A 12482-nucleotide genomic window follows, 5' to 3' on the forward strand; every position below is an offset into this window, starting at 1 on the left:
GATAACACTTATAATGATTGATAAAGAAAACACATATATTAAGATTAAATTGACTACATGTTCACAAAATAACTACATCTAATCCCAACAACAAAGGAATTTAGCTAGACATGATAAAAGTAAACTTACAAGAAAAAGGGATGAAGAACATCTCTTGATTTCTCAAGTATAATGATGAATCCACCTTCAAGAACTCTTAAAACTAATATTACTTGTATCTTTTTAACTATTACAAAAACTATATATCAGAAAATGGCTTCTAAACTCTATTTATAGACTTTCAGGACAGAGGAGTTCGCTAAGCGAAATGACGTTCGCTGAGCGAACTGGTTACTTAAGCAAGGGGTTTCTTGACACGTAGCAAAAGGCTTGACTCATCACTTTGTTCGCCGATGCTCGCTATCTCTCGCTAACAGACCCTTCCTCCCGGGTTGTGCTCGCCATCTCTCGCTATCTTTCGCTGAGCGAACGTTGAGTTTGCTGTCCTGCTCGCTGAATCTCGCTAAAGCTCGCCATGGACCCTTTGTTCACTGGTTTAGTTCGCTGTAGCTCGCTATGGCTTCGCTGAGCGAAGGCTTCAAAACCTGCTTTTCTAGCCATTCCTAACAAAAATGCCTTGGGATCAATTCCTTTTAGATTTAATGTTTATATTTACACCAAAAGGGGTTTTAATCAAGATTTCATCATAAAAGTATTGGTAAGTGCTCATATTTATCAAACATTATAACTAAAATTGAGCACTTATCAAATCTCCCCAACTTAGGACTTTGTTTGTCCTCAAACAAAAGGTAATATTTCAACAAGCTCAAAATTTTAAATCTCAGGAAAGGTTTGTAATCAATCAAAGTTTTTTTTTTTTTTTTTTTTTTTTTTTTTTTTTTTTTGAAATTTCTTTTCCTAAGCATGAGTAAAACAATGCCTACTCAAGACTATTCCTTAAAACATTCAAAAGAACAAAGCATGATCATGAATTGATTGCTATGTCTAAGCAAAATTCTCCACATTTTTATCAAACAATCAAGACTCAAGTGTTATCAAAAATGTCTCACCAAAATATCACTCAAAGGTAAGTGTTTCACTCAATCCAAACAAAGTGCATGCAACAATTCAATTCAAACATTTATCAGAGCAATGTCACAAAACATGTCGTCAATTGTGGATCACTAAGGACTTTATTAAGCTTGTAACGGGGCTGGGCTACAAAAAATCATTGTTTTTCTTTGGATTTCAAAAGGCCTCAAGAATAAGAGAGCAATACAAAACTTACAGAAAATTTATCTTAAAATTTCACATTCATTTACTCCCTTTCTTTTCTTTCTCCCCTATTTCAATGGTGATTCTTTTCTTTCTTTATAATGACACTTTCTTTTTCACAACTTTTTCTTTTTCTTTCTTTTTGTGTCAATCTTTTATTTTCAACATTTTTCTCTTTTCAATCACCCAATCCACTACTTTTCCAAATTATTTTTATGACATTTGTAACCTACTTCTCCCCAACTTGAATCTTTAACATGACCCTAATTGAAATACAATTGCTCTCCTATCCTAAGACAAGGGTAGAGTAGTTGTTTTTCCATTCTTTTGGTTTCAGGGTTTATGCAACAAACAATTTCAAAATTTTAAGGCTCAACAGGGGACACAAAAGATCACTATCTCACAAGGTAGGTTAAGTTTGGCCAAGTAGTTATCACTCAAAAAGAAACAGGGCCTTGATCATATCCACAATATCAAACACATTAGTGACAGCAAGATTAAGTTAAAATCAAATGAGCACACAACATTGCTGGCTCTCAAAAATTTATGTAAACAATGGAAAGTTCACACATTCTCACCCGGCTAGGTTGATAACACAAGCTTCAATCATGTTCAACAAAAATATTGAAAATCATCTTAGAACAATCAACACAATTCAAAACCATGCTAGGTTCCTAAGCTTATTTCAAGGACTAATCAAGAAGTTTTGACATGAAGTTTCACAAAACATTTTCAACATGCTTGATCATTGATTTACCACAAACCTAACTTCAGATTTTTCCTAATCATGTGAGCTTGTTTGCAAAAAGCTATTTACAATATTCACACTACTTAAAAACTTATCACCAAATATTTAAACATTAAACTTAAAAACTTCCAAAAGACATTGTCTCAAACAATGTCAGGTACCAAATATTTGATGAAAGTACAAAAGCTTAACAAAACCACATAAAACACAATTTAAATTTGTTCACAACAAAAACAACTTAAATAAACCAACTAGTAAAAGAAATAAATGACTGAAAGCTTGTAAATTTTCACTCATTTTGGTGAGCTTTTCAGTCATCATCTGAATCTGCTTCTTCTTCATCCTCCTCCTCCATGCTTGCATCACCCTCACCACCATCATCTTCTTCATCATCATCATTCATACCAGCTTCTTCACCAGCATCAGCATTTGGTGCCATCCCTCCTCCAATGAAAGTAGGCCTGACCTCAGGCCATGCAACATAGGTTTGAAAATCTTGCGGTGTCATCACCGACTGCCCTGTGTGCTGATTGTAGAAGGACTGCTGCATTGCACTCATTGCTCTATACCCTGCATCATTTTGATCATAAAGATGAGTAAAGAAATTGTAAAAATTTTGATCAGAGAAGCCGGAGGTGGCTGGTTGAGTAGGTGGCTGAGGTGGCTGAGGTGGTGGTGGCGGTGGTTGTCGTGCTCTTCTCCTCTTCGGCTTGCAGTAGCGGTCAACATAATCATCATTGATAGTGGGAATTTCCTCATTCCCAATCTGAGGAAGATGTAATCTGTTGGCCGAGCACAATCCCATAATGAGACATGGGAAAACTAAAGGACTTTTGCTTTTAACCTTGCTAGACCTAAGTGCCCTATCCGAGTGACCACTTAGAACAACTTCTTTCATCCACCTAGAAATTATTCCTGCCACATCTATTTCCAAATCCTCATTAATGTAATGGATGAGGCCGAGGATGCTCATGGTGGCATCTGAAGGGTGGGAATTAGGTTGGATGTTGTACAAGACCAGATTAAACAGCAGCACAGTGAAGGTTTTCATGTCCTCTCTCATTGCCCTCAAAGGTGTTTGGGTCGCACTGAAGACAAAATCGGTGTTTGGTCGAAGCAGCCTACTCCTCATGGACGGAGCATCCCAAGTTCCCCTATTCCGTTGTTTTTGGAATGCACACAGTGTTTCATTGTGCGACAATGTGAAAGGGTTGCCAAGGTATGCATTGATAGCATCGCGGTCGAATCGGATGGTGCGACCACGAACCATGGTGGTGTAGGAGAAAGGTTCATCAGCTTCTGGGAGAGCATTAGCATAAAACTCTCTTACTATGACGGGGTTGTAGGTGGTTGGTGGGTGGACAATCCTTTCCCAACCCCGGAGTTGCACAATTCTTGCAAACCGCTCATAATCGCCATGCTCATAGATGTCAAAGAATCTTTCACTTAAAATTTTTCTCTTTTCCAGTGCCCTAAACCGATCAAACTGTTCTTGCCCTTTGAAACGATTCATGTCCAAAGCTTCGGTTTGGTGGGAAGAACTTGCGATGGTTTTCTGTTTCTTAGCAGCTGAAGGCTTCTTGGGTGCCATTTCCTGAAATAAAGTCTATTTAGATAGCATAATAACAGGGCACAATCAAAGAAAAATTGACAACTGTTGCAGGATTTGCAGGTGTTCGCTTAGCGAAGGCGCAGCGAAGGCTGGCCTAAAAATTTTTTTCAGGTTCGCAAACCTTGGCTTAGCGAGGGCGCAGCGAATTCAAACATGAAATTTTTCTCAGGGTCGCAGGCGCTCGCTAAGCGAAGGCAAAGCGAAGGGTTGCGAACACAATTTTTGCAGAAAACATGGTAAATCACTAGATCTGGATTTTTAAGCATTCTAATCACTTCAATCATCATAAACCTTATAAAAGGAACCAAACTCATTCAAATCTTAACATGTAGAGTGCATTCAAACTTATTCCTAAGAAACTTGTGCAAAACTACCATAAATATTCACTTTTCAATATGAATTTGAAACTTTAAGAAAGTAAGAGTTGAAAAGGATTGCATACCTGAGTAGTGATGTAGAGATGGGATGCACTAAGTGATGAATGAATGAGTGGGTGTTTGTTTGAGAGTAGAAAGAAATTTTTGTGAAAGAAGAAGTTGGAAAGGAGAGGTTTGAGTGAAATGAGAGGATAAGATGGAGGAGAATGTTGTTTTTAGGGTTTGGAATGTTTTGAAAACCGTGTTTGTGGTAGTGGGTGGTGAGGTGGAAACATTTTGGGCCAGCTGTCCATTTAAAACTGAAGTGCAGGATTCGCAGCCTTCGCTGAGCGAATAAAACGTTCGCTGAGCGAACCATACCAGAAAAAAAAAATTTCTGCTGAATCCTTGGCACAGCTTACACCAAACATGTTCCTACCATCAAAATTATTTTAAGCATGCTAAAACATTAAATTACTTACAAAATTGGGTTGCCTCCCAACAAGCGCTTGTTTAACGTCATTAGCTTGACGTTCTTTTTGGAGCTTCAAGGATCGGAAAGTGGGATTTTGGTAGTGACACGATCAAATTCACCACCAAAATAGAGTTTCAACCTTTGACCATTCACAGTCCATGTGGCATTGGTAGCTGGATCTTCCAACACAACTGCACCATATGGTTTCACTTCACGGATTTTGAAAGGACCGGACCATTTGGATTTAAGCTTTCCCGGAAATAACTTCAATCTTGAGTTGAAAAGCAAAACCATTTGGCCTGGCCTGAATTCTTTGTTAACAAGCCGTTTATCATGATAGCTTTTGACCTTTTCTTTGTACAGCTTAGAAGATTCATAAGCTTGGCATCTTAATTCATCCAACTGTTGAAGCTGAACTTTTCTTTGCTCTCCGGCTTGGCTTTCATCAAAATTCAAAAATTTCAAAGCCCAATAGGCTTTATGTTCAAGCTCGACCGGAAGATGACATGCCTTACCATATACCATCTGAAAAGGTGTAAGGCCTATTGGTGCTTTGAAAGCAGTTCGATATGCCCATAATGCCTCGTCTAACTTTAATGACCAATCTTTTCTTGATGCGGACACAGTTTTTTCCAGAATTTTCTTTATTTCACGATTCGAAACTTCTGCTTGTCCGTTGGTCTGAGGATGGTATGGCGATGCTACTTTGTGCTTGACTCCATAATGCTCAAGTGCTTTGGCTAGTTGAGAATTGCAAAAATGTGACCCTCCATCACTAATAAGCACACGAGGAGTTCCAAAACGAGTGAAAATGTTTCTTTTTAGAAATTTTATCACCGTTTTGCCATCGGCTTTTGGTGACGCAATTGCTTCCACCCATTTAGACACATAATCTACTGCCACAAGAATGTATTCATTTGAAAATGATGATGGAAAAGGGCCAACGAAATCAATACCCCAGCAATCAAATACTTCAACAACATGCATGTTTTGAAGTGGCATTTCATTGCGCCTTGAAATTCCACCAATTCTTTGACAGTTATCACATCTCCGAGCATGTTCATAAGTGTCTTTGAACAAATTCGGCCAAAAGAATCCTGACTGCAAAATTTTTGCTGCTGTTCTTTCTCCATTATAGTGACCTCCATATGGTGAATTATGACAATGCCACATGATGCTTGTGGCTTCCTCTTTGGTAACACATCTCCTCAACAGGTTGTCAGCTCCAATTTTAAACAGATAAGGATCATCCCAAACATATTGATTTGCTTCACGGAGGAACTTTTTCTTTTGGTGCCAATTGAAATCATCCGGTATTAATCCGGATGCTTTGAAATTAGCCATATCAGCAAACCATGGCCTTTCTTGCACCATAAGCAGTTTTTCATCGGGAAATTCTTCAAGAACCTCACGTTCATGTTTGGTCACCTCATTGTTTACAAGTCTTGATAAGTGATCAGCTACCAAGTTTTCTGTTCCCTTTTTATCTTTTATCTCAAGATCAAACTCTTGTAATAAAAGCATCCACCGAATGAGTCTCGGCTTAGAATCAGCTTTTGTAATCAGATACTTGATAGCTGCATGGTCAGTATACACAACAATTTTTGAACCAATCAAATAAGAACGAAATTTCTCAAATGCATACACTATAGCAAGCAATTCTTTTTCGGTTGTTGCATAGTTAACTTGTGCATCATTTAATACTTTGCTTGCATAGTGTATAGCATGAAAAATTTTGTTCTTTCTTTGTCCAAGGACTGCACCAACTGCATAATCACTAGCATCACACATCAATTCAAATTCGAGTTTCCAATCGGGTGCTATGATTATGGGTGCAGTCACCAATCTTTCTTTCAATTCAGTAAAAGCAATTAAACATTCATCATCAAATGTAAAAGACGTACCTTTATTAAGCAAATTGCTTAATGGTTTGGCAATTTTTGAGAAATCCTTGATGAATCTTCGGTAGAAACCGGCATGACCTAGAAAACTTCTGATTCCCTTGACATTTACCGGAGGAGGGAGCTTTTCAATGACCTCCACCTTTGCTTTATCCACTTCAATACCCTTGGAAGAGATCTTGTGACCAAGAACAATACCTTCGGTCACCATGAAATGACACTTCTCCCAATTAAGAACCAGATTCGTTTGAACACACCGCTTCAGTACGGTGTCCAAATTCTTCAAGCAATGTTGGAATGACGGACCGAACACGGAGAAATCATCCATGAACACTTCGATGCATTTCTCTATCAAGTCAGAAAAAATTGCTTGCATACACCGTTGAAATGTTGCCGGTGCATTGCACAATCCGAAAGGCATTCTTCTATAAGCAAAAACACCGAAAGGACATGTGAAAGCTGTTTTTTCATGATCCTCGGGGTTGACTGAAATCTGATTGTACCCCGAATAACCATCCAAAAAACAATAGAATTCTTGACCTGACAATCTTTCTAACATTTGATCCATGAATGGTAATGGAAAATGATCTTTTCTGGTTGCTTTGTTGAGTCTCCGGTAGTCTATACACATCCGCCAACCTGTGACTGTTCTTGACGGGATCAACTCATTCTTGTCATTTGTGATTACCGTCATCCCACCTTTCTTCGGGACCACCTGGACCGGACTCACCCAAGTACTGTCAGAAATAGGGTAAATCATGCCAGCTTCAAGCAACTTCACTACCTCCTTTCGCACCACCTCTTTCATTGTTGGATTTAATCGACGTTGAGGTTGAGCAACAGGTTTGTAATCATCTTCCATCATAATATTATGCATACAATAAGATGGACTAATACCTTTGAGATCGGATAAAGACCACCCGATTGCTTCTTTGTTTTCTTTCAGAATTTGAATCAAGCTTTTTTCTTCATCAGCTGACAATGAGTTGCTAATGATCACCGGCTTCTTTTCTCCTTCTTCAAGGAATGCATACTTGAGATGAGATGGTAATGTTTTCAAATCAAGCTTCACTTCACCCGGTCTTTCATCTTTCTTAAGCTCCTCAATCTTTGCTTCTAAAGGAGTTACTTCCTTCAAAGCATCCAGCTGCTTCAGAAAACTCTCAACTTCTTCTTCTTTCTCAGGATCAAGTGCTTCAAAACTTTCAGTTAGGGCTTGTTCGAGTGATGAAGGTTGATGTGCTTGTTTCCTCACATCTAATATGGCTTCTTCAGTTGCATCAAGTTTGAAGCACATATCTTTCTCATGTGGATGCTTCATAGCTTCCCACAAATTGAAACTAACCTCCTCATCTTGAACTCGAACTTTCATCACCCCGTCATCAATATCAATCATCATACGAGCTGTTTTCATGAATGGCCTTCCAAGAATTAACGGAACATCATCATCCTCTTCAATGTCCATCACCACAAAGTCTATAGGGAACATAAACTTATCAACTTTTACAAGAACATCTTCAGCCATTCCCGACGGACGAGTGATGGATTTATCAGCAAGTTGCAATGTCATTCTTGTACGTGTGATGTCAAGACCACCAACCCGTTTAATCACCGATAAAGGAATAAGATTGATGCTTGACCCTAAATCAATAAGGGCTTTTCCAACATTCACATTACCAATGGTAACCGGCAACGTGACTCTCCCCGGATCTTTTTCTTTAGTCGGAAGAGTTCGTTGAATAATGGCACTACAGCTTGCATCAAGTTGAATAACTTCATCATCATTGTACCTTCTCTTCTTGGTAAGGATTTCTTTCATGAATTTTGCATATGTTGGCATCTGCTCCAAGGCTTCGGAAAATGGAATGTTGATTTGCAATCTTTTAAAGATATCCATAAACCTTGCATACTGCCTTTCTTTATCCTTCTTTGATGGAGCATGTGGATATGGCAGATGTTGAGGTATACTATTCTTTTCTTTTCTCACTTCAACCTCCTTCTCTCCCTTCTCTGCATTTTTTTCATTTTTTTCTGTTTTTTCATTTTTTTCTTTTTCAACTAAATCTTCCTTTTTATTCTTTTCTGCTTCATTCTCACTTTCTCCTTCCTCCTCTTCATCTGCTCGTCTCATAACCTCCTCTTCCTTCCTCAAATTATCACCTATTCTCTTGCCAACTTCCTTACCGCTTCTTGTTGTAATTGACTTGCATTGTTCTTTTGGATTCGGTTCGGTGTTGGCTGCAAATGATCCTCCTTGATTTTTGTTATTGGCCATTTCTTTTGCTATTTGACCAATCTGAGTCTCGAGATTTCTTAACACCGCATCATTGCCTCTTTGGTAGACTTGAGTTTCTTGCACAAACTGATTTTGTTGTTGATTCATCAAATTTTGTTGTTGATTCTGTTTGGTCTGCGTCTCTATGAATGATCTCAAAGCTTCTTCCAAACTTGCATTTTGAGTTTGTACTGGTGGTTGACTGTAGCTTTCATATTGTCTTTGCCTATTTGCTGAGCCACCATCTTGTTTCCAACCTTGACCATAGTTTGAGTTGTTTCCCCTTTGATAGCCAGCATTATTCGGATACTGACTTTGTCTTTGTTGATTTGCCATGAAGTTCACCTCTTCATGAGATGGAGGACAATGACCAGTTGGATGATTTCCGGTGCATAATTCACATGATGCTACTTGCTTTGCTTTCCCCGATCCTTCTTGAAGAGTCATCAACTTTGACATTTGTTTGGATAACTCCTCCACCGTGTTGGTAAGAAGCTTATTTTGAGCCAATACAGCATCTGATGGATCAAGTTCAAGAATCCCAGGCTTCCTTTGAGTTTTGCTGCGTTCACTTTGTCGATCACTAAGTGACATTTTCTCAATGATAGTCGTAGCATCTGCAGCACTCAATGATAAGAGAGAACCACCTGCTGTTGCATCTAAAAGGAGCTTTGAATCCTGCAAAAGACCATTTCTAAAAATATGAATTTGGGTTAGTTCATCAAATCCATGATTAGGGCATTTACGCAGCATTGCTTTGTATCGATCCCATGCTTCACATAGAGTCTCATTGGAGCCTTGAGAAAACACCGCAATTGATGTCTTTGACTCCATGAATTTATGATGGGGAAAGAACCGATCAAGAAACTTCTCTTCCAAAGTATTCCAATTTGTCATGACTTGAGCTGGTAAATCAAGGTACCAATCTTTGGCCTTTCCTATCAATGAATGTGGAAACATTCTCATGAACACCGCTTCCTCCTCCGCTTCAGGAGCACCAAGTGAACCGGCTATTTCATAGAACTTCACCAAATGATTGTATGGATCTTCATGTGATAAACCTGTAAAAGGGTTAGCATATAACAGTTGCAAGAGACCGGTTTTCATCTCCGTCTGTCTTGCACCTCTGGGAGGTCTTGCAAGATGAGCAAGCCTTCGTGGACTGTTGTGACATGGCCGCATACCGGCACCTTCATTACGTGGCGGATCTTCAGCCATCTCTTCGGCTATTGAGGATGTTGAAGAAATAGAAGCAGAATTTTCTTCTTGCAACCTCTTTTGTTTGGCTAATTGTTTCCTTTTCTTTCTTTGACTGTTATTCCTTCGAGCTGTTCTTTCGATTTCTGGATCAAACAGTAAATTCTCTGCAGAAATCTTTCCTCGCATAAACAGGACAACAACCTAACCAGACAAGTTAGCGTGCACAAAAGATAACGAATAGTAACTGAAATTAAAAAGTACAAAATTGCTTAAAACGATAGAAATTGCGATTTAAACAACTAATATCAAACGCCAGTCCCCGGCAACGGCGCCATTTGATGAAAGTACAAAAGCAAGTATTTTCGTTATATCGTATCCACAGGGACTAGTGTGATATCAATTGCACATACACAAATTCCATGATTCTAAGTGCGGGTTTGTTTTGATTTGGTTTCGTAACATAAAATTGCGATAAAAATGCGTGATAAACTTTCGGATAATAAAAGGTTGTCGGAACTAGATTCATTATCTCGTTAGCATGTATCAATCAACCTCACTATATATATTTCATTTACCAATCATTATTATCACATATCACACATCGAACGTATCCGTATCCGGATTACGCCGTGAAATCTATTATATCTACCAACGTTCGATGCCTCGAATCATTAATCGACATAATAGCATTAAGATCTGATATTTGACGTGATTACTAAACTCAACATCTATGTCTAAACATTGAAGTTTAATAAGTGATTATCTTTTACTCTTGATTCAAACAATATATGTCTATGTTGTTCAAATCTTTTTAGAAATAGACAATTAAAACAAGATAACACTTATAATGATTGATAAAGAAAACACATATATTAAGATTAAATTGACTACATGTTCACAAAATAACTACATCTAATCCCAACAACAAAGGAATTTAGCTAGACATGATAAAAGTAAACTTACAAGAAAAAGGGATGAAGAACATCTCTTGATTTCTCAAGTATAATGATGAATCCACCTTCAAGAACTCTTAAAACTAATATTACTTGTATCTTTTTAACTATTACAAAAACTATATATCAGAAAATGGCTTCTAAACTCTATTTATAGACTTTCAGGACAGAGGAGTTCGCTAAGCGAAATGACGTTCGCTGAGCGAACTGGTTACTTAAGCAAGGGGTTTCTTGACACGTAGCAAAAGGCTTGACTCATCACTTTGTTCGCCGATGCTCGCTATCTCTCGCTAACAGACCCTTCCTCCCGGGTTGTGCTCGCCATCTCTCGCTATCTTTCGCTGAGCGAACGTTGAGTTTGCTGTCCTGCTCGCTGAATCTCGCTAAAGCTCGCCATGGACCCTTTGTTCACTGGTTTAGTTCGCTGTAGCTCGCTATGGCTTCGCTGAGCGAAGGCTTCAAAACCTGCTTTTCTAGCCATTCCTAACAAAAATGCCTTGGGATCAATTCCTTTTAGATTTAATGTTTATATTTACACCAAAAGGGGTTTTAATCAAGATTTCATCATAAAAGTATTGGTAAGTGCTCATATTTATCAAACATTATAACTAAAATTGAGCACTTATCATAGGGTTTTCTTGATTCACCTTTTCAGACACAGACTTAACAGACGATTCAACATTCGCATTTTTGCCGGAGGCAACATCATGCGATTCCACATTCGCCGTTTCAGAAAAGTTCTTACTTAAGTACAGATCAGACATGCTTAAACCCCTTTTTACAGGAGATTGGGGTTTCTTCTTCTTAGACTTAATAGAATCAGACTTAATAGAGGGAGACGATTCACTTACTTTCTTAGACGATTTTGCAGATTTCTTCTTTTTAGAAGTAGTTGCAGGAATACTTGATAAAGGCATCGCATCTACCACAACAGTTGTTCCTTCCTTCTTAGACTTTGATCTTGTTTTCACAGTATCAGCAATTTTGTTTTTGATCTGAGCGGAACCGGAAGATTGAGACATTTTCTCAAAGAATTTGTTGGAGTTTTTGAAGTTTTTGATGATTTGAGATGATGGTTTGTGTTTGCAGGTCGCAGCAAGGAGTTCAGAGGAAGTTGAAGGTTTTGGAAAAGAATAATGATGATATGAGAGTTGATAGCGTGTAATAGAGAAGTTATGGAAAGTTATTTTTGTCTTCCCTTGATTTACGTGCGCCAATAGACAAAATTTGGAGAAAAAAACGGTTGCGCGCACATAATGCCTTAACTGCTATAATTCCTCATATAGGCAAATTCCTAATTTGCCCCTAAGCCTTTCAAACTGATTTGCATCTAAAGCTTTGGTGAAAATATCAGCTACCTGTTCTTCAGTTGCAACATGCTCCAATTTCACAATATTCTCTTCCACCAAATCCCTGATGAAGTGATGACGAATGTCAATATGCTTTGTTCTACTGTGCTGAATAGGATTTTTTGAAATATTTATGGCGCTTAAATTGTCACAGTACAATGTTAGAGCATCCTGTTCAACATTGTATTCCTTAAGCATCTGCTTCATCCACAATAATTGAGAGCAACTACTCCCAGCTGCAATGTACTCAGCCTCTGCAGTGGATAGAGAAACACAGTTTTGTTTCTTGCTAAACCATGAGATAAGATTTTCTCCTAGGTAAAAACATCCACCAGAGGTGCTTTTTCTGTCATCAGCAC

Source organism: Trifolium pratense, linkage group LG5 (genome assembly GCF_020283565.1).
Source record: "Trifolium pratense cultivar HEN17-A07 linkage group LG5, ARS_RC_1.1, whole genome shotgun sequence".
In the NCBI taxonomy this organism is placed as follows: Eukaryota; Viridiplantae; Streptophyta; class Magnoliopsida; order Fabales; family Fabaceae; genus Trifolium; species Trifolium pratense.